Source organism: Eucyclogobius newberryi, unplaced genomic scaffold, assembly GCF_026437365.1.
Source record: "Eucyclogobius newberryi isolate DKJ021-1_F unplaced genomic scaffold, fEucNew1.0.hap1 SCAF_22, whole genome shotgun sequence".
NCBI classification, from domain to species: Eukaryota; Metazoa; Chordata; class Actinopteri; order Gobiiformes; family Gobiidae; genus Eucyclogobius; species Eucyclogobius newberryi.
The window spans coordinates 7,796,275-7,823,824 of NW_027315857.1; positions in this window are offsets into that span (position 1 = coordinate 7,796,275).

Genomic DNA, 27,550 nt, shown 5'->3' on the forward strand with positions numbered 1-27,550 from the left:
TCCAGTTGTCAATTTGGAAATACAATTACCAGTATATTACAGTATCGACTCAATCCAGTAATAAGACAAAGAATGTGCTCAAATCAGCCAAAACGTGTTATTACATTTCTAGTTTATTAAACAATGATTCAGAGTGAGTTTTTGCTTTTATCGACATTAGCTCAGTGCACATGTTAGCGATATTAGTATAACTGTGCATTTATAGCTGCAGAGGCTCAGAGGCAGTGCAGTTTGGAGGAGAGTGTTCCAGTAAATAAATGCTTGTGACATCATACTGAGGAACATTCCAGACAAAGCAGAAACATCTCCATGGAAACAAGTGGGTGGCGGACCCTCTGTCTGAAAAGTATCATACTGCATCTTACCTGCAACTCAAATTAAGTTGGTTGTACACTGAAAAAAGTATTAACTACAATGTGTTCCTACTCAATTTTTCACAATCCGCTTTGTTCCCTTTTCTATACAAATATGTGACCTGTTCACTGATTCCTTTTCAAGCGCCTTTCTTTTCATAAAGCCCATACAGGGTAAAGCATAAAAAGATTTGGCACCGAGATTAATTGAAGAGGGACCTTTACAAGAAATGAGGACGGGACAGTGGGATTGTGCCGAACCTTGGCCAGATAATGGTGTCTTGGTGGCAGGATTCCCTCTAGAGGTGTCGCTAAGCCGCAAACAATGGAAGAAAAATAACCTTTCGGGCGCTCAGGCTGACACCAGGACCACCCAGCACAGATTGGTAGCATTGTGCCAGACAGCCGGTCTTAATTAGTTTTGACGTCACCATCTCCACAATTGTATTGATCCTGAGCTAGAGTTCATCTCCTGAGATCACATTTTGTACAGGGAACTTGCAGTTTTGAGGTTTTCTGAGAATGAGTGACCAATCCTATCTCTTTGGGGAATTTAACCTCCTAGGTGAACTGGCTTTTTCTTTTATATCCACCATTTTGACGGGCAAAGATGAAAAATAACATAAAAATACACTATTCATTCAAATTAATTAGTAAAAAAATGTAAATCATGGCCATTGGAAGCGACTCAATCCACTGTCAACATTTTGAATGCCTGACACTATGTACATGTTTGTATTTGTGTACGAAGGGTTTGAAACTGTCTTTTCAACATGGAGGTGTTGTTCAGTCTGGAATGTTCCACAAAATGGCATAAAACAATCTCCATAGAGACAAGGAGGTAGATTTTTGGCCCTAAACAACTGTAATTGAATAGACGAAAGACAGCGTTTTGACCAAACCGTGGAACATGCTAGGCCACGTCATACCATTTTCATACGGCGAGCAGGGGACAGACCTTCACTACCCCCTTGTGACAGTTAAAAAATATACATGGACAAACATATCTAGCTATATTGCTCAAAAAATACCTTAAAAACATGTGAAAACTGTGAAACATTCTAGGCCAAATGATAAAATCTCAGGTGAGCAGGTGGGTTACACAGCTGCACCACTATGCTGCATGTATAACTTCCAATGTCACCAACCTTTTAACTTTATCAATCAGCTCCTTCTTCAACATGTTGTGCACATTCGATGGCCCTCGCTCCTGATACCACGGCCATAAGTCAAGCTGCCAGGCGTCGAAACACCCGCGTTTCCCTGTCTTTGGCGACCCCACCACTTCACCCAATCCATCCCTCACACTTTCATACATTCTTCACGACGGCCTCAAAAACGTGCGCAGCTGTGGTCAAGAATTCACCTTTCAGACGGGGAAAAGAGCAGACAAACGCGACACGGTCAATATATCACGGCAGACAGGAGCCGATGGGATGACGGGGCCAGGTGAGACAGGTTTAAGGAGCAGCATCAGCAACCTGTTCATGTCCGCTGTGATCTTGACGGATAAGCAATCTGCCTCCAACATCACCGCAGCTCTGACAGAAAAGTGCTTCAACAAGACATGAAAAGATGGCTCTCTCTCAGCAAGGATCTAAAAAATGAACAAAGATTGAATGCTGTTTATAGAATTTAGGATTTAAAAAGTAAACATGCTGCTCGTATATACAAAATTAACCATAGCGACTCTTGTAGGTCAAACCATCTATGTTCCTGTTGTTGCTTTCACGTCAACAATTTCACATAAACACTTAGAAGAAAAGGTCTATTTTGCATGTAATCAATTAATTAATTAATTAATCAATCAAGTCTTTTTTATTGCCAATCTCAATAAATACATTTGAATATATTACTACTGAAAAACAATAATATGGAAACTATGCCCATGCCACAATAACTTTAAAGCAGGAAAGCCCCAATAAACATATAATATTGTAAAAAACAACAACACTTTAGTAGTAAGTTAATTATAATTAGACAGCTAAACTCTGATCAGACAACAAAAAATAACAAAACTTTTCCCGCTTGTGCAATAGGGCAAAGAAAATATAAACCCGATAAATATTGAGCCCCCAAAAATATTGTTACGGCTATTATATAATGAATGATAAATCAATATATTAATGATTGTGACAGACCTAATTTGACCCTGCTCTGACTTGTAACTTGACCTGGTGACATCACGTGCTTGTCTCTTTGGAGATGTTTCATAAGGGTTATTCTCGGTAAAGTTATAACAGAGACTATAATTTAAGACTACAGGAGAAAGTACTTAGCGCACTTTAAATTACATGCTCTACTTCAGCTCGATGATTCACAAGTTTGCATTCTTCTTCAAATTCAACATGGTTTATTGACATATTTCATGGTATTTATTTCAAAATTCCCTGTGCTTTTTAAGCATTATGTACATACAGTATTTAGTACATACACATTTTTTTGTGTTTGATTTAGCTTTACATCAATGATCAATGCATTTAGTTGATAAAAAATACTAACTGCAATGTTCATGCACACCATATGAATCAGTTTAAAGTAAATGATATTGATGAGCTGGTGTGAAGGACCGGAGCAGTGTAGTGGCTCTCATTAGGCTACTTAAACCAACTTGAAAAGATGTCTCTCTCAGCACGGACTGTGAAGAGACTAAAACACTGTTCAAAGGCACTGCTGGAGAGCATTTAGCAAAAACAGATTTTGGAAAGTTTGCATGCTTTCCCTTTGTACTCTAGCACGATTACATCTGAGTAAATGTATTTCTTGAGGATTTTGTGTGAAGAAATCATCAATCGCGTCCAGGGAAAGGCTGCCAGCAGGAGTCTCTACAGACTGGGTTCTGAAATCTCTCCACAGCTCCATTATTTAGCCAGCTAAGGCATGTGTCCACAGCAGATGTAGCCCTGCTATTGGCAGCTGTATGCTAATGTCCTGTTTTGAGTCAGCAGACACAGCCAAAATGTTCATGGCCCACTGCCACAAACTGCCTTCTCCTCAGAGTCCTCCTGAAAACCCACCAGAGATTTTGGGTTTAGGCAATAGAAAGTTCAATTTTGAGTCATCGGTTTCAGCGCTGTAGAATATACTCCATCGCCACAACCACAACGACTTTGTGATTGGCTTGTGAAAGTGGTCCTCTGGATGCAGTAATGTGATCTATGCGCGATGATAAGGTTTGTGAATGTGATTTTTTAATATAATATTTCAAAATATTTCTTTATCAAGAAGGACAGTGTTTGCCAGAAGCTTTGGCCCATAAACATTTCAAAGTGATGCTTTGCTACTTGCAGATACAATTTTTAAAAATTTCTCATATTAATTTTGATCTAAAATGGCTTAGAAATATAAATGGGAACATCTTCCTGTTCAAAACTACAGAACTGAGAAGCAGTGGCATTTCACTGTATAAGTCGACGCTTTACATTTAGGTCTGTTTATTTGTGAAGAATGACGACTGAACATTTATAAACCCAATGTGTATTCATTAAAAGAAAATTAAATGCTAAAAATAATCACAACTAATCAAATGCTGTGGATAAGAGACTAGGGTCATACTTATAAAAGTCAATTTTGCTTAGAATATACCCTTTAAATACTGGCTCTTTCCCTTTTGGATGAAATATAGACAGGACCAGAAAAAAAAACAAATTGTGTAGAAATGAAAGTAAAAAACTGAGGTTAAGACACACAAGGTCCAAGATAAGAATCCCATTTAGTTCAGTTTCCGTCAAATTTGCCCATTTCCTTAGAGTCCAGCATGTGTTTTCCCCCCATTTTCTGGCCTGCCAATGAATGTGAAGAGAAATGTGTTAAACAAATTCCTATTGTGCAGCTTGTACATCCACTGTATCTCTCTCCCGTATCGTCATTGTAGATTTGAACCAGAATTATGAAAACAAGGTGAAACAACTTTAGCCGTGCATGCTAATTAATCAGCAGTCTGCACACATTAGTTATCCGGTGCCTTCTAGCAGCCAGCGCGCTCCGCTCACCTCCAACACTGTGATATGTTAATGCTGACAGATGCTCTTGCATAACATTTACAAGTCATTCCTTTATTTAATTAACAACCATGTGAAAATGGTGTACGACTAGATCTGGACTATTGGTAGGTTTGTAGTTTCGGGCTAATGTTCTCAAGCAGAGATGTTGAGGCGTCAGCATGGAAGTGGTTGTTTGAAATTGAAATTATTTTAAGATAAGCTTCATATTATTGTCTCTGTTGAAGGAAAAAAAACTCAACCGTATTTTCCGGACTATAAGTCGCACCTGAGTATAAGTCGCACCAGCCAAAAAATGCATAATAGAGAAGAAAAAACATATATAAGTTGCACTTACACACACACCGGCCAAAACTATGAAAAAAAATGCGACTTGTTGTCCAGAAAATACGGTATATTTGATCCATCCTTCAATAATAGTAATATAATTTAAAAAATTAGAATTAGTTTTAGTTACAAGCAGCTTTCTTGACACCAGAGGTCACTTCACAAAGCCAGAAAAAGAACAGATTTTTGCGCTATTATCAGGACTACCTGGCTGGGTGTAAAAGTACTTAGAAAGTGCAATGTTCCTTGTTAGGAGTGTTACAAGGACCTCAGAAAACGGCGGGTCTGCGGGAAGTATCTGCAAGAAGTCTGTTTTTGCCGGACACCGCGGCGGTCTGGAACGGTTTTCAGGTCATTAGACGAGTTTTCTCACGTGAATCTGCGCGGTGTTTGTCAAAGAAGGACCGCAGTGCACCTCAGTTTGTGTAACAGGCAGTCTGCAACTAGCTCACAGAAAATATGTGCTGAAGCCGCATCGCATTAGGTGTAGCCCTGGTGTTAGTCTTTTTCTCAGGCTTTATCTTCAAAGGCACACAATAACTACACTTGAGCTTCTTATTAGGGGACGTGGTCTGTTGTGGGGGGAAATTGTGTTGAATTGTGTCTATTTCAAGCTAATTAAACTCAAGTCACAACTGCGTCTTAAGGGAGGTTGTTGACCTGGCTTTATGTTTATCTAAACAGATTATTCTGTAGAAATTTAGAATTTAGAATCAAATTTAAAATCCTACTCCTGACAAAGCCATAAATGACATGGCCCCATCCTACCTCAAAGATGCTTTAGTACCATATCACCCAAACAGAGCTCTTCGCTCTCAAAATGCTGGCCTTTTGGTAGTCCCAAGAGTCTCTAAAAGTACAGTAGGAGGTCGAGCGTTCAGCTCCCAAGCTCCTGTGTTATGGAATCAGCTGCTGTCCATGTTAAAGAGTCTCTTCACGTAAGACCAGGCTTAAAACGTTCCCCTTTGAAATCGCTTATGGTCAGACCAGTTAGGAACATTGTTGCCCTAGGAGCAACTATGTTGGAGGAAGTATGACAGCTTGAGCACAATCCTCTGCTTCATATTCTAGCAAACAATATTTAATATTCAGTTTTACTTGCAATCTGTTCGCCTGGAGTGGGACAGGTACATCGATGACCTGTGGATTCAAATGTTCCTCGAGTCTCCGGAGAAGCGGTCTCTACTCAATATGCACGGTTCTTCATCTGCCTGGAAGATCTGGTTCTCTGGTCCAAGGACTTAGCCCGCAGCTAACGTTAGCATTCTTGGCTTACTACAAACATAATAACTCCTTAAGTTGGCATTTGCGCTTAAATCATATGGTATGGTATTAAACATATATATTTCTATGGAGACAAGCTAGTTACAGGTCCGATCTGTGGAGAGGCGCTATAGAAAGGTGCTCAAAGACAGAGTGCAAGTTGTACAACCCATTTTTGAACAATACAAACACATGCGATTGAATAAATGCAAGATAGATACGTTTGAAGAAAGGCAAACTTATTTCAATGCTATTTACATGCATTTTCTCCAAATAATGACCTATGCCTGTACAGATTTCTACTATTTTCTTCATTTAAATGCTGTAAATTGAAGAATGGGCAGATTTTTATTTTATTTTCTATTAAAAACTCATGGCTGCTTTGCATTTTTCTGCAGATTGCAAGTCGTCAGGAGAATCTCTGACCCCTGAGCTCCATTTCATTGCGCTTGACAGGGAGATGACACGGCGTCAGTCACGAGAGAGAGCAGGGACTCGCTTTTAAGAGTTGGCAGGACAATTGAGGTAATCCACAAGATGGCACAGCGATACCTCCTGTGTGTCAGGTATAACGCCGTAATTGCACTTTGTAAAAGGCTTTGGAATTGTTTGCTTTTAGGACATCTGGAGGTTTAGGTGCAACATGAGATTGGGAAAGAGATTATGGAAGACTTTAGGTGACAGCAGGACAAAAGCGAAGGTGAGGAGACTTTTCAAAAATATGTGCTTTCATTGTCATCGTAATAGTTCATATTATTTCTTTTTGGTGACAGAAAAAAGATAGAAGTTTTGAAATACCTAAAATGACCATGAAGTGTGGTCCTTTTGGAATGTTAAAGTTGGAACTGAGTTAGAGAGAATATATATTTAACAGTTTACTGCATCTTGGTTAGAATTTATGTTGCTTTTATAATTTTTTTAAGGAAAATTGTATTGTTTTTAGTAAAAAATACTTTTTTAACCTCAAATAATATGTTTAAAGCCATCTTTTAACACATTATGTAACACATTTACATCATTTTGTCAGATTATTGTCAACGGGATACCCCAGAAAAATATTGAGCTATATAAAGGCTCATCTTATCGATCTCAATTTTGCCCATCTCTATATTTAAATGCTAAATACATGCATAAAAATAAACTTTGACAATTGATGGTTGAGTCATACGTTCTTAAGACTAGTCTATGTTTTTTTCCTTGTAATTATGACATTTATTGTATGGCCGACAATGACTTCTCTCATTTTATTTCTGGATCTACTGTAGTTATTGATTCATTGCTGGGTTTTATTATTATTGCTGTGTGTTGTTGACAAGTCCAATGTCTTTTTTCCCAATTTATTCTTGTAGTTTTGCAGCAATCGTGCCTTGGATGGAGTCGTACCATCATTCAGACAGACATACTCCCTATGACTAAGGCCCCACCTCGCAAAGACCACCCTCACCCACGGCCAGAAAAGGTAACGTCTCTGCCACCAAGTCGATCGAACATTTTATCCAGTAACACATAAATATTAGTCATGCTCCGATCTCTTGCTGTGTCGTCGGATTGAAATCCCCTGTCTGAACACCCTCGATCATTAAACGCAAGCTCGGGCCTTGTTTGGATGTGGGAATAAACCGATTAGCGTAGCCACAATAATGTAATTCTTATCGATCTTCTCCAAGTTTATGCTAATTAACTATCCATAAATCTTTACAAATGGATTCAGCCTGCAATGGAATTAATTGCAAACTTTTCCATTTGCCAGATCGGTTGAAGTCTTTTGGATTTAATGATGGCAGAATTCGCCAATGATAAATGCGAGGAAAATAAGTTTAGAGTGGAACTAAGTCGAAGGTATCCATATTTTATTACCGACACATTGCAGTTGTTTCTTTTTTTTTTTGGTGTGTGTTTAAAAAAGGGAGAGCTGGGGGCTGCATTATTCAACCAGGAAGTATCTAAATATAAACAGATTAAATTTTCAATATTTGTCAAAGCTGCCGGGCGGCGGGATCCGTCTGTGTAACCCACTTTTAACTATCTCTCTGGTGCAATCATTTCATCTCATTACACAAGCGATAAAAAGGGCTGTGGTTCTCTTTTCCTGCACATCCGCTTGCTTTTGTTTTCAGATAATGTTCTAATGACGGCATTTTGTTTCATCATGAGTGGAAGATAAATCGCTTCACCTTCTAAGCAAACAAAAGGGATAATTATGGTGATTGCGGGAAACATTTTGGAGTGGATTTGTTTTTTGGGAATGATCAAGGTTTGTAGATGGCACTTTCCGTCCGAATGGTATAAGCTTTTACTGTTGACCATTGCAGGGTCCCGCAGGAGACGACCTTTATAGAGAGAAAACACGTACGGTTCATTTGGCAAATATTACACCTTTCCCTGTCTGGATAATGGATTTTTCCTTGTAGCGTTGAGAGTGACATTGACACAGGGTAGTTCAGGGTGACTTCGCACCACGCTTTCGCCATTTCAAGTTAATGGTGAACGCCACATTTCACATCAATCTTTGGTACACAAATCACACGGTTGGGGGCAGTCAGGATCAAACGTGTTATTGCTTGCAACAAGATGGGCTCCGAATTTCAAAGGTGACAAAAAAATAGTGTCAGAGTTTTTGATCCACTTTCAAAACTAAATGAGTGAATTTCAGATTGCAAATATTGGCTTTGTCAGTCATTTCTGCTCTTTTTGAATTTAGAGCATTCAGTTCTATAGCGTTATTTGAAAAGATGCTGCCAGGGATTTTCCATAGAGGTGAGCAATTGCAAATATGTAATAATCAAGCTGGTACAAGCAGTTGAAAAGCTGTTACAGTGGGTAGAAAATACTGTTCACTAGCAAGGACCACGCCACAACAATGGAATATGAAAGAATGTTTATTGATAATAGTGATGATGGATCGACGGTGGATTGATGATGGAGCGACGATGGATTGACGGTGGAGCGACGATGGATCGACGATGGAGCAGCGATGGAAGGATGATGGATCGACGATGGATCGATGATGGAGCGACGATGGATTGACGGTGGAGCGACAATGGATCGACGATGGATCGACGATGGAGCGACGATGAATCAACGATGGATCGACGATGGAGCGACGATGGATCGGCAATGGAGCGACGATGGAACGACGATGGATCGACGATGGAGCGACGATGGAGCGACGATGGAGCGACGATGGATCGACGATGCATCGACGATGGAGCGACGATGGAGCGACGATGGAGCGACGATGCATCGACGATGGAGCGACGATGGAGCGACGAGAGTTGGCTGGGTAGAGACTCAGGATGGGGGCTCTGTCTCGGGTAATCAGCCCAGCTGAGCTGTGAATAGGCCTTATAAATAGGGCTTCTGGGTAATTAGAGGTGTGGTTAAAGAGTGGGGCGTGGTTACTGGAGGAGTAGAGGTTGAGGCGTGGTCCTGCTCCCGAACCCAAGTTGACGATTAACATCTCCAACTACACTTACTGCCATTTTGTTTTTAAATTTGTCCAGTAACATAACACAAACTAAAAAATCGCTCATGTAAATTTGTAACCGCGTATAAATGGTCAAAAGCTTAAATAAAACTCCTCCTGTTTGAAATTTGCTTGAAAATGTCCCCACGTTGCTTGAATGTCTTGTTTATTTTAGTTGCTGTTTTAACATGGTGTTCCCTGTAATGGACAGTTACAGCGGCTCCATCATGGAATGTAAAAAGCTCTTTGACGCTTCAAAGGAGGCTGCATTTTCCTGAAGCCTGTGGAAGCAGGAAGAGTCTGGGCACACATTTCTCCTCTTCATCTTATTTTATGTAGTGTTGCCATAGTGCCGGAGTATGGGGTCCTGTTCTGTGACATTTTGTAGCCTATTTTATTATGGAGTTATGTAAAATGTTTGCCTCGATTTGACAAATTTGAGAGGAAATTCACCTATAAAAGGTCTCTACACAAGGCATGACTAATTAAAGGAAGATTAATGCTTTTTAAGTACATTTTTATAATGATTTTGCATATATTCATCCTGCTTTTGGTATTTTTTTCTGTTGTGTAAATTAAAGCACTTTGAATTACTCTTGTGCGCTACAAATAAACTTGTCTTGCCTTGCCTGCTTTTTAAGTTATTTAGTAATGAGCCACATAAGTCATCATTTTTTTGTTGTTGAATTTCTTGAACACTACAAATATGCCTTGGATACTTAAATTTGCAGGGAATGCATGACTATTTATGTGCATTGTAAAGAACAGGGATGTGGGCAGACATGGGGGGTGGACAAAACACGCAAACATGCTGGAATAAATTAAAATACAACTTTTAACACTCTAAAAATGAGTAAACTACTTTAAAACAAGATTAAAAGCTAACTTAAGTTGATTTTATCCACTTTAACAATGATGTACCAATTAATTAGAAGGGATTTAGTCATTTATGATACTAATTGTTACCAAAGAGGAGAGAGAGTGTTCTCACCATAATGTTTTTATATGTATATAGGTAATCATGATATGTAAATGTATTTAATATGGCTGTAGCCGGGTCACTGTTTGTAATATGTTCATTCCCCCCCAAAAACGTTGTGCCGTAATGTAAAATACCCAAAAATGTGCAAGACTGTTTTTTTGTTTTTTTTACATAAATGTGATCATGTGACCACTCAAGCCCCTATATTACAGGTATGCTCTATCTCTTTGGAGCTAATTGTCTCTTTATTTTACTTTTTCTTTATCTCTCTTTATTGTTACCAAAGAAACAACCCATGTACAAGAGCTACAACCTTCTCCAACTTGCAAATAAATAGTCGCAATGCTCGCAAACCTGACAACAACAGCAGATTTAAACCAAGCTAACAAGGATAAAAACTGAACATCTGTCTGGCAAACTCCTATTACGGTAAATCACATTGCAAAAGTGAGAAAAGTACTATTTTGTAGACCCCTGCGAGTTTTTTCTGCACTTTTTTGGTTGTTTGAGAGACCCATTAAAGCCACGCTGAGCCGCGAGTACCACAACAGTCCTGAACCTCCGCGCTCACGCTGAGAAATGCTGTTTCCAAATTAGTAAAACATTTATCCACTTACATCACAGCCGAGCAATTTGGCTTTTGGGGGAGCGGCCTATTACCCAATCACCAAATTTCGTTTAATACAGGAGTAGAACGGTCGAAAAATAAACCAATGTTGTGTTTTTCTCTTGGCGACACGTTGTACCTGGCGACACAAAGACAGTAATGAGTACTCAGATTATGACATGTTTTTTTTCTGCAAGATCCAAATAATGTGTCACTTATTAGCAGGGCATCCGGGAAGAAAAACAGCCAATTTTAAGCTGAGTATCAGGCCATCTGCCGGGCCTACTCCAGAGCACTGTCAGGACACCCAGAGCTGAGTGCTCGTAATGTGGCCCATTTTTACATTGTTGCAGAAAAGTGGATACAGGAACCAACTAGTTTTGTTGCCTTTGGAGCATCATATTCGGTGGGAGGAAAAAGCGCAGTGATTCAGGCGGCTCAACTCTTAAATAAATGCGCACTGAAAAACGACAGCATCCCAAACGGCTAACAATATTCTGTAAAAGACAAAGAAAAATAATAGACCGTTTATTACAACATTTCCTCTCGCACGTCGAAAGGCTCCATCTGAATTATGCTCTCTCAGCAGATTTGGGATGAGGTTTAATTAAGAGAACAGCTCCGGAACACATGCAAGATATTGATTTTCTCCATCAAGCGGAACATTGTAATTCTTCACCATAAAGCCGTCCGAGTGTTGTTAAGGTGAAAGAGCGTTCACGAGCTGCACTGGTCTTTCATTTGTGTTGCACGGTTTTAAAATGCTGCCGCAGAAAATGACTATAAATTGTAATCGCAATATAAATATTCTATAACAGCAACCACCATAAAGAAACGTGATTTACGACGACTTATCATTAAGTCTCTGCCAGTCGACCTCAGGGCAGCTGTGGCTACAATAGTCTCTTACCAACATATAGACTCGATGAATAATAAGGAATAATTGTAAAGTGCTTTGCCTATCTTGGAAGGTGCTATAAAAATAATAATAATAAATGCCATAATATTGCACTGATTTTAATATAGTATAATGCTGAATGTTTTGTTAATGTCTATAACATTACAGGCAATCCATTACACAATGTTACTGCCTTTAGCTTATCATGCTAATGGTATATGCTAATTGCTGCATTAAACAAAATAGTCAAACATTTCATTTTGTCTAATCAATGTCTGGATTATTCATAACGCATTAAATGACTAATGCAAATTGCTTCATACAAACGTCATGATTTTATTTTACTTTTTAAAGAACAAAGTGTCCATATATCAACAGAACGACATGACATCTTATGCATATTTAAGGCATGACAGCCGAAAGCCAAAAATAACACAAATGAGTCACTCTAAATGTTGGCTATTTTTTTTTTACGTCATTCGTCACCATCTTTGTTATTGCTTTTCCTGGAATCATCGACAATATGGCATTAAATGTGTCTGCCTTTATGCACAATCAGGCCAAGTTAGATATATGAAGAGGCAGGTTTAGCTAAGGAACTTTTGAGCAATAAAAACACTCATAATGAAACAATACAAGCTAGAAAAATGTTAAAGCCATACAGTGGAACATCTCTGGCAAAATAAAGACAATCTCTGTGGAGACAAGCAGGTGGCAGACCAATTTTCTCTCCAGAGCGGACAGAGTGTCCTGCAGGGTACTCATGGTCCAGCATAGATGTGAATCTAGCCAGGACCCTTCTGTCCTCCACCTCCTGCACCGAGTCCAGAGCGCAGCCCAGGACGGAGCTGGACTTCTTGATGACTTTGTCCAGTCTCTTCCTCTCCCTCTCTGTGATGCTGCTGCTCCCAGCAGGCCACACCGTACAGGAGGGCTGATGCCACCACAGAGTCGTAGAAGGTCTTCAGGAGTGGCCCTGTCACTCCAAAAGACCTGAGTCTCCTCAGGAGGTAGAGCCGACTCTGGCTTCCAGTTTGTGGTTCAGATGAACATTCAGGTACTTGTATGAGTCCACTCTCTCAATGTCCCGTCCCTGGATGTTCACTGGTGAGGGGGCAGTGGGGTGGCGTCTGCGGAAGTCCACCACCATCTCCTTGGTCTTCCCCGCGTTGATGAGGAGGTGGTTCCGCTGACACCAGTCCACAAAGTCCTGTGCCAGTCCTCTGTACTCCGCGTCATCATCGTCCGTGATGAGTCCGACGATGGCAGAGTCGTCAGAGAACTTCTGCAGGACATAGTGGTCCGTGTCGTGTATGAAGTCTGCAGTGTAAAGGGTGAAGAGAAAGGGCGCGAGGACAGTGCCCTGGGGCGCCCCCACACTGCAGGTCCGAGTGTCAGACACACAGTCCCGGAAACTCACAAACTGGGGTCGGTCCGTGAGGTAGTCCAGGATCCATAAGAAGTAAATAGCACGTTTTATTTTGTGTGGTACATTTGTTTATCATAGAGTAGCATATATTTGTTAAGTTTTACGTTATTTAATGCTATACAGTGGAACATCTCTGGCAAAATAAAGACAATCTCCGTGGAGACAAGCAGATGGCAGACCGATTTTTAAGGCAATTTCTTGTTAAAAACTAACAAACAACATAATACGTTTTATTTTGTGTGGTACATTTGTTTACCATAGAGAAGCATATATTTGTGAAGTTCTATAGAAAAAGGTCTTGGTAGGGTAATTTATGGTGGTATTAGAAAGTAGTAAGGTTATTTTAATTATGTATGGAGCGCTACGTAAGAAACCCATTTATAGCCATAAAAATAGGTCAAACTAAAATTCATTCTCTTTGGCATGAAACCAAGCTGTCGACAAATATTGCTCCGTGCTATCCAAGCAGCGCGTCTACAGAGGGACCTCTGACAGAAGACATTACTTATGCATCATACCATGTTTCTTCATCTTTTAATGAGCTTGAGCGGTTGACTGAGGCCACAAACAACATGACAAGTGCTTTGTGATCTAGAAAAATGGAGTCAACATACTGCCCAAATATTCCACTAAGAAGAACTACGGCTTTTACAGTAAACATGCTAGAAATATAAAAGTCATAATTGCATGTGCGACTTCTCGAAGAAAACTGTACAAACTAAACACATTTCATTTTTAAACTTTTATAGGGAGCAAAAAAGTAATGTAACTTTCTTTTCAGGGCTATGTGGGCTGGTGTGAGATCTGGAAGTATGATGTGTTGTGCAAATGAGAAATGAAATGTAGAGATTTTAGCACTTTTTAGACCGTAGGGTTTACTGGACAGGACATACAGTATTGATATGGGATGGGTATGAAGAGTGGGCGAGACTTTCAGCAAATAGACTGACACAAAATGCTGAAGCCGACACAGAGCTTGGTATATGTGTTGCAGCCTGGCTCATGCACTCAGGGGTAGTAACTAGTATTTATAAAACAGTTACTAATGCTTAATAAATGCAAATAAAGCCAATAGTAATTACGAGTATTAATGGTAAGGAAATTGTTCTTAGTTGATGGACATAGACAGAAAAATAATATGTAGGCAAAAGAGAGATGTAACTAAGCACTTTATTATTAGTTTTTTTAACTAGTCTGCCAGTTAATTGATGTGTGGTCCCTAAACTATGGTGTTACATATATTATTTTTCTACGCTATGAATCTTAACATATAGTATCAATGCATCTGATGCTGTTACGTTTACAGTAAAGTTATTATAGAATCTGAATCTCAGTCACATTAGTAGCTTTCTGAGGAATTTGTACTTTTCCCTCTGGTTTTCTGACACTTTCTTTTACTTATACTTTAGTCATATTTTGTCTAAAGTGACAGAAACGTGAACAGCTTTGAATTATTTGAACATTTGTCTTTCTTAAACTTGACGTTTAGATATGATTAGTGTCTGTAATTATAGTGCCTATTCTTCAGGAATACTATTAATCTGTGTAATTTAAAGGTCTTTATGCATAGAAATGAAGGTTTTGTGATTTCTGTCATGTCTTTGTGATTTTAATGTATTTTTTTTCTGTTGCCTTGAGTATGAATTGTGCTCTAAACTTGCCTGGCCCATTGTTTAATGTTTTGTTTGTCCAATTACATTAAGTCATAAGTCATAAATGCTATTTTAAATACATTTTAGGTACATGTATATGTATATACTTGATCAATGCTCTTAGAACAAACTGGCTTGTTGCTTACTTGAACATTCATGGTACACCAAAGACTGAAAACCAATTTGTAGTTAAAAATAGAACACTATAACAGGAACAATATAAAAAAATATATATAAACGACCTTTACAAATACTACAACAAGTAAGTAAGCAGTAAGTCTTTTTTTCACTTTTAAATTCAACACTGTAATTCCAAGTTTCATCTTTGCCTTTGACTCCACACAAAAGAAAAATCACTGTGGCTCATTTGTGAAGATGTTTTCAGAACTTTCACAATAAGAGCTAAATCAAAGCTACTCAAACCAACAGCATGAACTCAAAGAAACAATCTGGTATTGCCTTAAAACTAAATTAATTCAGAAAGCTAGCTAACTTTGATCCGGAAAAGCACGCTGAAATACACCAACTACAAAAAAAAAGAATCTCCACAACAAGAATGCAGATCCTTTTAAGCTCTTTCTTCTCAACAACTGTCACACTGGCCTGTCAATCATCCCAAAATTGTCTTCCTCCTTCTGCATATTGTTAAGCCCCAGTCTTCTAAAAAAAAACAGCACGTTCTCTCTTTCCACAGCCCTTCTCTCCTCTCACTGTTCTAAACATAACATAATGATAAAAGAGGACAGTATTAACTAACTGATTATGTTTTGGAGCAGATCATTTATTGCCAGTGTTTTGATGGAGGTGAGCGAGGTGAGTGCGGTGAGCGAGGTGAGCGCGGTGAATTCCCCCGCGTCGTCCAAGTGGATCAGAGGGTAAGCTCTTAATTACTTAGAGGACAGTTCAGTGGCATTTTGTGCAGAGGAAACTGTCATGGAATGAGACATACACCAATGCTATTCCTTAACACACAGAGAACACAATTTAACTTAGAATATGAAACGACACAGAAATATCAGACGTTTGTATGGCATGCATGGGAAAAACGCCGGGCGGGGTCACCAGGCTGTTGTAAGCAGCCTAGTGACCCTCCTGAGTCTCACACCGTTTTTTCTCATGCAGGTTGGTTTTATTAGATATTATGGAATAGGCGGGTCACATTTCTCATTGGTCAGCTTCACATCAAGGCACTTGTCTTTTACAACAGCTGGTATTATCCGTAGAGATAAAGCCTTGGGTAATGTTTACCCAAACCCTCTGGGCTGTTGCTGTAAAGATGGAGCAAAGAATGTTGGCCCCAGGGAGGGGGTCTCCCTGGGGCCAACATTCTTTGCTCCATCTTTACGACACCTTCACAAATGCAGTCACACGTGCTGTTTTTCTCTTAGACTAATGATGCAGATAATATATCACTATTATGAGGATAAAATACATCACAGAAATATAATCATATATTCACATTTTATCACAGAAACACACTGAAAGAATGGAAAGATATGTTGCAAATTGTGTTATTAAGGGTCATTAAGCATAAGTATAGAATTAAATGTATCTATATCCATGTAGACAAGCACCCCCATGCCAGGTTACAGGTCAGATCTGTGGAAGCTCAAGATTTTAGAATTACGGAGCCAGTGCCATCTATTTATTTTCTCCTTAGCCATTAGCACTCAAAAATAGAAGTTATGAATAATAACAGTTTTTGGGGTGGTACCAACCTATGAACCATATTTATGTGAGGGCAAAACCTTATTTATGGTAGATAAGGTACTGTTGAGTGTTTAAACCTTTGGGTGTTTTATTTTAGACAATTATTAGCATGTAATACTGTAATTTGAACTAAAGGCTAAGCAACTCCAAACTTGAGATTTTTGATCCTGTGTGTGAATCTAGTGAACGCTAAACATCGTCTTTTATTATTAATACGAGCACAGAAATGTCATGAAAGAAACATGTTTTATATTTGAATAAAGAGATTGGAATCCCCATTAAATTTAATGAGAGGGAATGTTTGAAATATTGTAGGTATGTCTATAGAGGCCTTGCTGCTTTAAGTTTGATACTTAATACTACTAATCAAATCAATTTATTTTTGTAAGGCCCAAAATCACAACAACAGTTGCCTCTGAGGGCCACAGGGAGAAATGAATCAACAATGTCTGTGGTGGCGAGGGAGTCAGACAATGTCTGTGGTGGCGAGGGACAATGTCCCAGGGTCCTCTGTCCTTAGACTCTCCTTCTCGGCCAGGAAAAACTACAAAAAAAACCTCTTTGGGAAAAAAGCATAGAAACCTGGAGGAGTTCCAGTGAAGGAGAGATCCGACTCTCACAGACGAACAGACGGACACGAGGGAGACTGGAGCTGGACCCACTCTTCAGGCAGATGAGGGACCGACTGAGTTGAGCTGGACCCACTCTTCAGGCAGATGAGGGACCGTCGGAGGCGAGCTGGACCCACTCCTCAGGCAGATGAGGGACCGTCGGAGGCGAGCTGGACCCACTCCTCAGGCAGATGAGGGACCGTCCACACAGGGCAGGGACCACTTCACCAGGGGAGGGGCATCTGGGTCCACAGGTCCTCAGGAGTGAGAGAAAGAAAAAGAAGGCGGTGAACAGTTTGCAAGTGGAATCAAAAAATAAATATTGTTTGATAGCATAAGTAGTCAGAAGAAGAAGAGGATAGTGCTCAAGCTGTCATACTTCCCCCAGCACAGTTACTCCTAGGGCAGCGTAGCTAAAGCTGTGGGTTTATGTTTCTGTTCCTAACTAGTCTGACCATAAGCGATTTCGAAGAGGAACGTTTTAAGCCTGGACTTAAATGAAGAGACTGTGTCAGCATATTTAACATGGGTCGGGAGCTGATTCCATGACACAGGAGCTTGGTAGCTAAACGCTCTACCTCCTACAATACTTTTAGAGACTCTTGGCACCACCAGAAGGCCGGCATTCTGAGAGCGAAGAGCTCTGTTTGGATGATATGGTTCTATAGCATCTTTGAGGTAGGATGGGGCCATGTCATTTATGGCTTTGTAGGTCAAGAGTAGAATTTTGAATTTGATTCTAGACTCGACGGGGAGCCAGTGAAGAGACTTCAGCGCTGGAGTAATCTTCTTTTTGTTCCTGTTTGTAATCTTGCTGCTGCATTTTGAACCAGTTGAAAGCTTTTTATGGAGCTTTTAGGACACGCTGCAAGCAGGGAGTTACAGTAGTCTAATCTAGTCGTTACAAATGCATGGATAAGTTTTTCGGCATCACTTTTAGGCAGGATTCTTCTGATTTTGGCTATGTTGCGCAAATGGAAATAGGCTGTTTTACAAGCTTGATTTATATGAGCTTTAAATGAGAGCTCCTGGTCAAATAAGACTCCAAGGTTTCTTATCTGAGCAGTTTCTGCTCAGATAGATTGTCTCGTAGATGCTTAGGGCCAAGCACAATGACCTCGGTTTTTTCAGGGTTAAGAAGCAGGTAGTTTAGTGTCATCCAGGTTTTTATCTCCTTCACACAAGTACTAAGTCTGTCTACTTGATCGCTCTGATCAGGTTTCATTGATAAATACAGCTGAGTGTCGTCTGCATAGCAGTGGAAGTTAATGTCATGATTTCTGATAATGTTGCCTAATGGCAGCATATAAAGAGTAAACAGAATTGGACCGAGTACCGAACCCTGTGGCACACCGTAAATTACTTTAGAGCTTGGTGAGGAGCTCTGGTTTACATTAACAAATTGGAACCTATCAGATAGATAGGATTTAAACCAGCTGAGGGCTGTTCCTCCAACACCTACATCACATTCTAACCTCTGCAGTAGAATGTTGTGGTCAATGGTGTCAAACGCTGCGCTGAGGTCCAACAGAACCAGGATTGAGACCAGTCCATCGTCAGCGGCTAATAACAAATCATTTGTGACTTTAACTAGTGCAGTTTCAGTGCTGTGGTGGGCTCTGAACCCTGACTGGAAAACTTCAAATAAGTTATTGTCCTGCAGGTGGCGACAAAGCTGTTTTACTACAACTTTTTCAAGGATTTTAGAGACGAAGGGAAGATTTGAAATAGGTCTGTAGTTTACCAATAGGTCGGGATCTAGATTAGGCTTTTTCAGAAGAGGTTTAATGACTGCATGTTTGAAGGACTGTGGAACATAGCCACTTTCGAGTGAAGTATTTATTATATTAAGAATAGGGTCTATAATTAGGGGAAGAATGTCTTTGAGGAGTCTGCTTGGAATGGGGTCTAGGACACAAGTTGAGCTTTTAGAGGACATAATGGCTGAAGTTATCTCTGCTTGATCAACAGCTGTGAACCTCTCTAAGTTTAGATAGATTTAGTTTAGTTAGATTTACAGCTTGGGCTAGTTCAGGGCTAATAGCGGGGGTAATTTCATCTAATTTATCTCTGATTGTTTTTATTTTATTGTTAAAAAATAGGAAATCATCAGAGCTGAGAGAAGCTGGGATTGAGGGCTCTACTGCACTGTGACAGTTTGTTAGCCTAGCTACAGTGCTGAAAAGGAATTTAGTGTTACTTTTGTTGACTTCTATTAGATTTGAATAATATCTGGTTTGGGCCTTACGCAGAGCCTGCTTATAGGACAGCAGGCAACTTTTCCATGCTTTTAGGGATTCTTCTGTGTGAGATAATATCCCTCTAACTTTCTAACTCTTACTTAGAGAAAAGCTTACTACAAGAAGAAAGCTTACTACAATAGTAAGCTTTCTTGTCATTGGTCAGGGGCACAATTAAAATATAATATAAGATAAGATAGCCTTAATATAAACTTAAGTAAGATTTGAACTGCATAGTCCAGAGTTGACACACGGGACACTGTGGGTCCAGAACTGACACACGGGCTGCTGTGGGTCCAGAGCCGACACATGGGACACTGAGGGTCCAGAGACGACACATGGGCCGCTGCGGGTCCAGAACCAACACACGGGCCGCTGCGGGTCCAGAGCCGACACACGGGCCGCTGCGGGTCCAGAGCCAACACACGGGCCGCTGACACACGGGCCGCTGCGGGTCCAGAGCCGACACACGGGCCGCTGCGGGTCCAGAGCCAACACACGGGCCGCTGACACACGGGCCGCTGCCTGTCCAGAGCCGACATATGGGCCGCTGCGGGTCCAGAGCCGACACACGGGCCGCTGCGGGTCCAGAGCCAACACACGGGCCGCTGACACACGGGCCGCTGCGGGTCCAGAGCCGACACACGGGCCGCTGCGGGTCCAGAGCCAACACACGGGCCGCTGACACACGGGCCGCTGCGGGTCCAGAGCCGACACACGGGCCGCTGCGGGTCCAGAGCCAACACACGGGCCGCTGACACACGGGCCGCTGCGGGTCCAGAGCCGACATATGGGCCACTGCGGGTTCAGAGCTGAAACACGGGCCATTGCGTGTCCAGAGCCGACACACGGGACACTGTGGGTCCAGAGCTGAAACACGGGCCGTTGCGTGTCCAGAGCCGACACACGGGACACTGTGGGTCCAGAGCCGACACACGGGACACTGTGGGTCCAGAGTTGACACACGGGACACTCAGGGTCCAGAGCCGACACACGGGCCGCTGCGGGTCCAGAGCCGACACACGGCACACTGCGGGTCCAGAGCCGACACACGGGACACTGTGGGTCCAGAGCCGACACACGGGCCGCTGCGGGTCCAGAGCTGACACACGGGCCGCTGTGGGTCCGGTGCCGACACACGGGCCGCTGTGGGTCCAGAGCCGACGACACATGGGCCGCTGTGGGTCCAGAGCCGACACACGGGCCGACACACGTGCCGCTGTGGGTCCAGAGCCGACACACGGGCCGACACACGGGCCGCTGTGGGTCCGGAGCCGACACACGGGCCGCTGTGGGTCCAGAGCCGACACATGGGCCGCTGTGGGTCCAGAGCCGACACACAGGCCGCTGAAACACGGGCCGTTGCGTGTCCAGAGTTGACACACGGGACACTGTGGGTCCAGAACTGACACACGGGCCGCTGTGGGTCCAGAGCCGACACACGGGACACTGAGGGTCCAGAGGCGACACATGGGCCGCTGCGGGTCCAGAGCCGACACACGGGCCGCTGCGGGTCCAGAGCCAACACACGGGCCGCTGACACACGGGCCGCTGCGGGTCCAGAGCCGACACATGGGCCACTGCGGGTCCAGAGCTGAAACACGGGCCATTGCATGTCCAGAGCCGACACATGGGCCACTGCGGGTCCAGAGCTGAAACACGGGCCATTGCGTGTCCAGAGCCGACACATGGGCCACTGCGGGTCCAGAGCTGAAACACGGGCCATTGCGTGTCCAGAGCCGACACATGGGCCACTGTGGGTCCAGAGCCGACACACGGGACACTGTGGGTCTAGCTGCGGGTCCAGAGCCGACACACGGGCCGCTGCGGGTCCAGAGCTGACACACGGGACACTCAGGGTCCAGAGCTGAAACACGGGACACTCAGGGTCCAGAGCTGAAACACGGGCCGCTGCGGGTCAGAGCCGACACACGGGCCGCTGTGGGTCCAGAGCTGACACACGGAACACTCAGGGTCCAGAGCTGAAACACGGGACACTCAGGGTCCAGAGCTGAAACACGGGCCGCTGCGGGTCCAGAGCCGACACACGGGCCGCTGTGGGTCCAGAGCCGGGAGAGTATTACCTCTGCACATGTTCTCGCAGGGCTGTTTGGTGATGAGCCCTGTGGAGGTGCTGTGCCAGTGCGTAAATGCCATTTCCCAGCATGCACAAGGGAATTTCTATGCACTCTCTGCCATACGGTGCCAATTTCAAAGACTTATATCCGAACACTGATCCATACGTTTCTATTCATGAGTCCAAAGTTAGGTAACACATTCGTTGATACAGCCATTTTGAGGACGGACGCTAAAATGCCGCCTGATTACTGCGCTGTGTCTCAAAAGAAAGCAATCTTCTTCCATAACATCCGCAAAGACCATGTTTGTTGCCAGAAAAAGATTACCACCATCAGGAGAGACCGGTGCAAGCGATTGCTATTTCAGGGAGCTAGTGAAAACATGAAACTAACATGTTGATCAATGCAAATAAACGTTATTAGCCTATTGCAGAAAACAATCCATTTGTAGTAATTATTAGCCTACTTTCTTGCAAAGGTTAGCCTAATTTCCTACTGCCCGAGTGTTACATTTTAGGATCTAGACTGTCCCACCCAGACCGAAAATCCGCAATCATGAATGCTTTGAGGGCTTGTCCATACGGAAAGCGGCTGTGGATGAGGGAGCTTGAAAAGGTTAGTGGTGCCAGGTTTTCACTGCTTTTAAGTGCTGTCAGCGGCTCGCCTGGAATAGAGAAGGCTAAAAACCCAAAACTTGTGTCTCCTTGAAGCGTCACTCCTTTTCATTTTCAGTGAGATGCCCTATTTTTTAACGTAGTCTCATGACAATCTAAAAGCAGAGATGGGCCACAACATGCAGTGACTTCCTCAAAATGACGATAACAACAAGCAAGTCGCGTGACTGAAGGATGCTAGAAGACAAAGGGGGGCTGTAAACAGAAAACGTGCTGTTTTACAGCCAGCACATCGGCCCTCGGAGACTTCAATCGACCGATAATGACACGCGGATATGAGAATGGTCAATTTTTTTCAAAACCGTGATTACGATTGCGGTGACTGGTCACAATTATTCCGATATAAATCGCTCCGGAGCCAAAAAATGCATAAGGGAGAAGAAAAAAACACATAAGTCGCATTTTTTGGAGGGAAATTTAGTTGATAAAATCCACGACCAAGAACAGACATTTCATCTTAAAATGCAATTTAAAATAATAACATATTAGAGAACATGGTGAATAGGTGTACGTATGCTAACGCTAACACCTTCAGCTACATGACGCACAGACAGAACTGTGGTAAGTGTCTGGTATGTTAACGTAACATATTAACAGTTATTCAGATAACTAGCATAAAGAACATGCTAACAAGTTTACCAAAGCATCAGTTTTACCCCAAATCACTAAATCTATTGAATTCTTCTTCCTCTGTGTCACTTCTAAACAACTCCACAAACTCCAGAGGAAGAGGAAGTGCAGATTCTTCTTCTGTGTCGCTCAGAACCTAGAGCGCCCTCATGGGAAATGCGGTTGCTAGTGTGAAAATAAATTAAAAAAAGTCGATCCGGAGTATAAATTGCACCCCGGCCAAAACTATGTGAAAAGGTTTGATTTATAATCTGGAAAACTTGGGAATTGTTGCAGCCCTATTGAACAGCAAAGTTTAGGTTACCTTATGACACAGCTATTGATTTGACATGTAGCTAACCCAATCGTATCCAATTTTAACCACATCTGCTCATATTCTGTTTGTAGATGCACAAGGTATGTTCTTGTCTGTGGTAAGCCTTATTCTTGTTCAAAACCACCTTTCTAAAACAACCGCAGCAGAGAAAGAATAGAGATTGAAATGTAAGGAGCTGCCGTCGTGGCGCCACTCTGATCTGCAGGGTGCCATGGAGACGCCTGTCAATGAATGGAGGAGGGGGGAGATCAAGAGTGGGTGCACCGGTCCTGTGATGTGATGTCCCTGTCTGCTAAAGACTGACAAGCCGCTCAACTTCTCAGATGGAAGTGTGTACGAGCAGAAACCGTCGGCAGAAGTAAAATAATCTGCCGAAAAGTGTGTTTGAGTATTCTTGGTGCGTAGGTTGTCTAGCCTTTGATTTGGATATATCCAAAGAAGCAACCGCCTGCAGCGTTCTATCGGTTCTGAGCCAATTCAACATAATTAAAAGAGGAAAATAAAACCGTGGAATACAAAGGCGCGATGACATTCAAAGTAATAGATAAGGGCTTGTAATATTCAGTGGTGGTGGCAAGTCAAAAGATTTCCGTCTGTTTTATAGTCTGGCTCCGGTTAGAGAATGTGTTGATTTCAAAAGGCACTTTATGGTCAAATAAAAGACTGAGAATAAAGTCATTTTAATGTCTTTGCAACCATCAATCAAAAGCCTCAATATTTTGGGCTATGCAAATTTAAGATGCTATATCCACAGTCACCTCATTTTTCTCCAAGCCTCGATGTGTATAATATTTGTAGCTGACATTTTGGTTAGTAAAATAAGACAAAGGTGGTAAAAAAGTATACGCTAGAACTCCTAATACTAATATGAGATAAGATTTTATTTGTCCCACAATGAGGACATTTCAGCACTACAACACACAGTACAAGAACAGCTAAATAATTAAAATACGATGCGGGCAATAATCAAGTTCAATAACATTTAGAAATAGATCAATAATTGCAATAACAGTAATAAAGTATATACCAATTTAGTAGTTCTAAACGTGGCACCTGACAGGAAAGGGGAACAAACATCCCAAGAATTCTCACTGTTCCGTTAAAACACAGGAGGATTTGTGGCTGAAATTGGGTTTTGCTTGAATAGTACACAGATTGTATTATTGCAATTAACGTTTCACAAAACTTGATAGGAAATGGTCTTATATTTTGAGGAGAGATATCTTTTCTGCAAAACTATTATCACTTGTTAATAGGTAACAGGCCTGAAGTCATGCGGCGGCCCCTGAGGAGTGTCACTTCCATGCAGACAATTTTATATGTGTCAGTGTGGTGCTATGAGGGCCCGGAAAAACAACAGTGTGATTCTCTCCAGAGAAGGTGAGACTGTGAAAAGATTATATTTCTAAATCACTGCAATTGTGTTATATAAAATACCACAGAACATGCTGTAGCTTTTGTTGTTTTTGGAATTGATTCACAGCAAGAAAAGGGAGGTCAAGATTATCTGGTGCATCTGTACCGGTAAATGTGATTATTCAGGCCACAATATAATTGTAGGAACTAAAAAAAAAAATCACGATTATTTTAGAAGCAACATTTTGTCTTTTTAAGTCGATTTATAGTAAAAAAAAAAAAGAAAATAAAGTACTTTTTATCTGGCTGTTTTTATCAAATGCATCAAAATGCTTTAATTTGTATTCAGAAGTTTGATTTTGTACATTTGGTGACAGACTTGAGGAATAATAATGTGTTAAACAACGGAAATTAAGTTGTTTGGTCATGATCTCAGTAATAACTATTCATTGTTAGATCATGCATGGTGTTTGCTTTTTTTTTCTTTTCTCACAGAATAATGGTAACATTTTTTTTTTATGAGGAAGCAAATCAAATACAGACATTTAAGAGACAACACATTGCCCGCAATAATAGGCTCTCAATCAATGTTTGGAACACTGCATTCATCACTATAGAGACAATAAAGAGCTCCACAGAACTTTGACCATTGAAATCAAACCATCTTCATCTAGTTATTATCAATTTTGTCTTTCTCCTACAAAATAATCTGACAACAACAAGTGAGCAGCCCGCTCTGCCATGGGGAGGCTTGGCTGCAGACCACTGCCAAATCCACCAGTGAAGCGTGAGCAATTCTTCCATAAGCACGACTCCATGTCCAGAGGGCCTCTCCAACATGGCCCCAAATGTCCTCAAAGCTTACAGAGCCAGAAGGCCAAATATTATACGCACATCTGGGGGATATAAAGCAAGATGAATGAGGGTGAACTAGCCCAGATCAGGGAAAACATTACAGAAACTAAGAAAACTACCACTAAATCAAATGTTTCGGTCATTTTGTCCTCAACTCATTTATTTATTTCACAGTAAATGGACATAATAGGGTGAACAAAAAGGGACACTTGATTATGCAACTCACTAGGCCTTGAAAAACCCTTATCCAACTAAAAAGGAGTTTTATGCATTAAATTATGGTCTGCAAAACAAGAACAAAATAGACTAAGAAGGCGTTTAAAGTGTCCTTCTTTGCTCCCTGCTGTCTCCGGGCGGAAAAGCAGCGCTGCAACATCGCCAACATCGACCCGAAGACAACTCACCTGGGCAACTCTGACTATTTATTTAAATATTTAGCAATGTCATGTTTTTATATGTGATTATGCTGCCTTATTTTAATTTTAAAAAGAAAAAACAGAAAAGGGACCTTTAAATCTGTTCTCTGTCTCTGTATTTTCACAATGAAGCAGCAGGGAGCGCTCTTTTGCAAAAGTTACTGCTTTTAAAGTATTTCAAAGTCATTACATTCACCTCATAGCCATAGTATCAATGTAGTGCAAGATATAATTTGAAGTACACGTTATCAATGCATATAGTATTAATGCAGAAGGATTGGGGAAAACATTTTTATTTATTTATTTTAACAAATACAACAGGGGCAGTGTTGTGCCTGAGTGTTGTGCCAGTTCAGTTCACGTTCACGTGAACGTGAACTGAACAAACGGTATTACTGCCGACGAACGATAATGTGAACACGTTCATTCTGGTGTCCGTGAACAGCACCTTCGTTCTTTTTTATTTTCGTTCAATAAGGTGTCAGATTTCTAAAGACGTCCAGGCAAAAAACACACTGCTATGTTTCCCAAAAAGTGCCTATGTCTGGCAAGTGTGAGACCTCTGAAGTTGTAGAGGCCGATAGCGCAGACAGAGATTTTGCGTGTCGCACCGCACTGCGCATGCGCATGCGCATCAAAACAAAAAGCAGCACGGACGCGACAGCAACAGAGCAGCAGGAGTCGCCCTGCTACGACCAGTTACGTGAGTTTTATGATAAGGTCGGTGAGAATGGGAACAATCTAACATTTCTGTGCAAACTTTGCCTCTGGGGAAGTCTGTCCCTTCAATGTGAATGTAAATCATGGGTAAAGATTCAAAATTGGATATGAAGATGAAATCTGACACATAGTTTCAGCATTAAACTAATAAAATAATTGCTGTCTGTGGTTGTATTTGGGCTGTGGAAATAATTTAGAAACATTATAGCATAATATTGAAAAAAAGAACTGAACTAGTTCATTTTTTGGAGCTGTGAACTTAGTTCAAAATTTAGAATCATGAACAATGAACTGAACTAGTTCATTTTAAAATGTGTGAACTATGAACTGAACTAGTTCATGTAGAAAATTAACTTTCCCAACGCTGAACAGGGGAGTCAAACTCATTTTGGGCCGCGGGGCAAAATTCGACGCTCAGACATACATATTTACAGACAGAGATACATATTTTTATATAGCCTAGTAATAGTTCCGTGTGATAAATCTGCAGCAGGTGAAAAGGTGAAAGAGTCCATTATTCATGCATCAGCAGCAGGAACAGGAATATGGACTTGTGATATGGTCTTAGTAACAAATGATTCATGTAGTGACTCAAATGAGTGCATTGTGTTTGTGTTCACAGTCACATCAGTGTGGACACAGTCAGGTTCAAACTTTATTACACTTGGACCTTTGTTATTATCTGTGGCTCCTGATCTATCCAGGTTTGCACTGGTTTGGATGCTTGCTCACAGAAGATTGTTTTCTTGTTGTTAGCTCCACATTAGCACCACTTTTAGCACAGCTCTAACGCCCACAAAACCGTCTCCTTTCTTTCTCCCACATTTTCCCCAAAACCACATGTCTCTTTCCTTGCTCAAACCAAATACCTAGTCCTGAAAAATGTGAGACAATCTGGAGTGTTTTATTAACTTCAGTCCAATTCTATAGTATATATAATGTATCTTTGTCCACAAAAGGCTACCA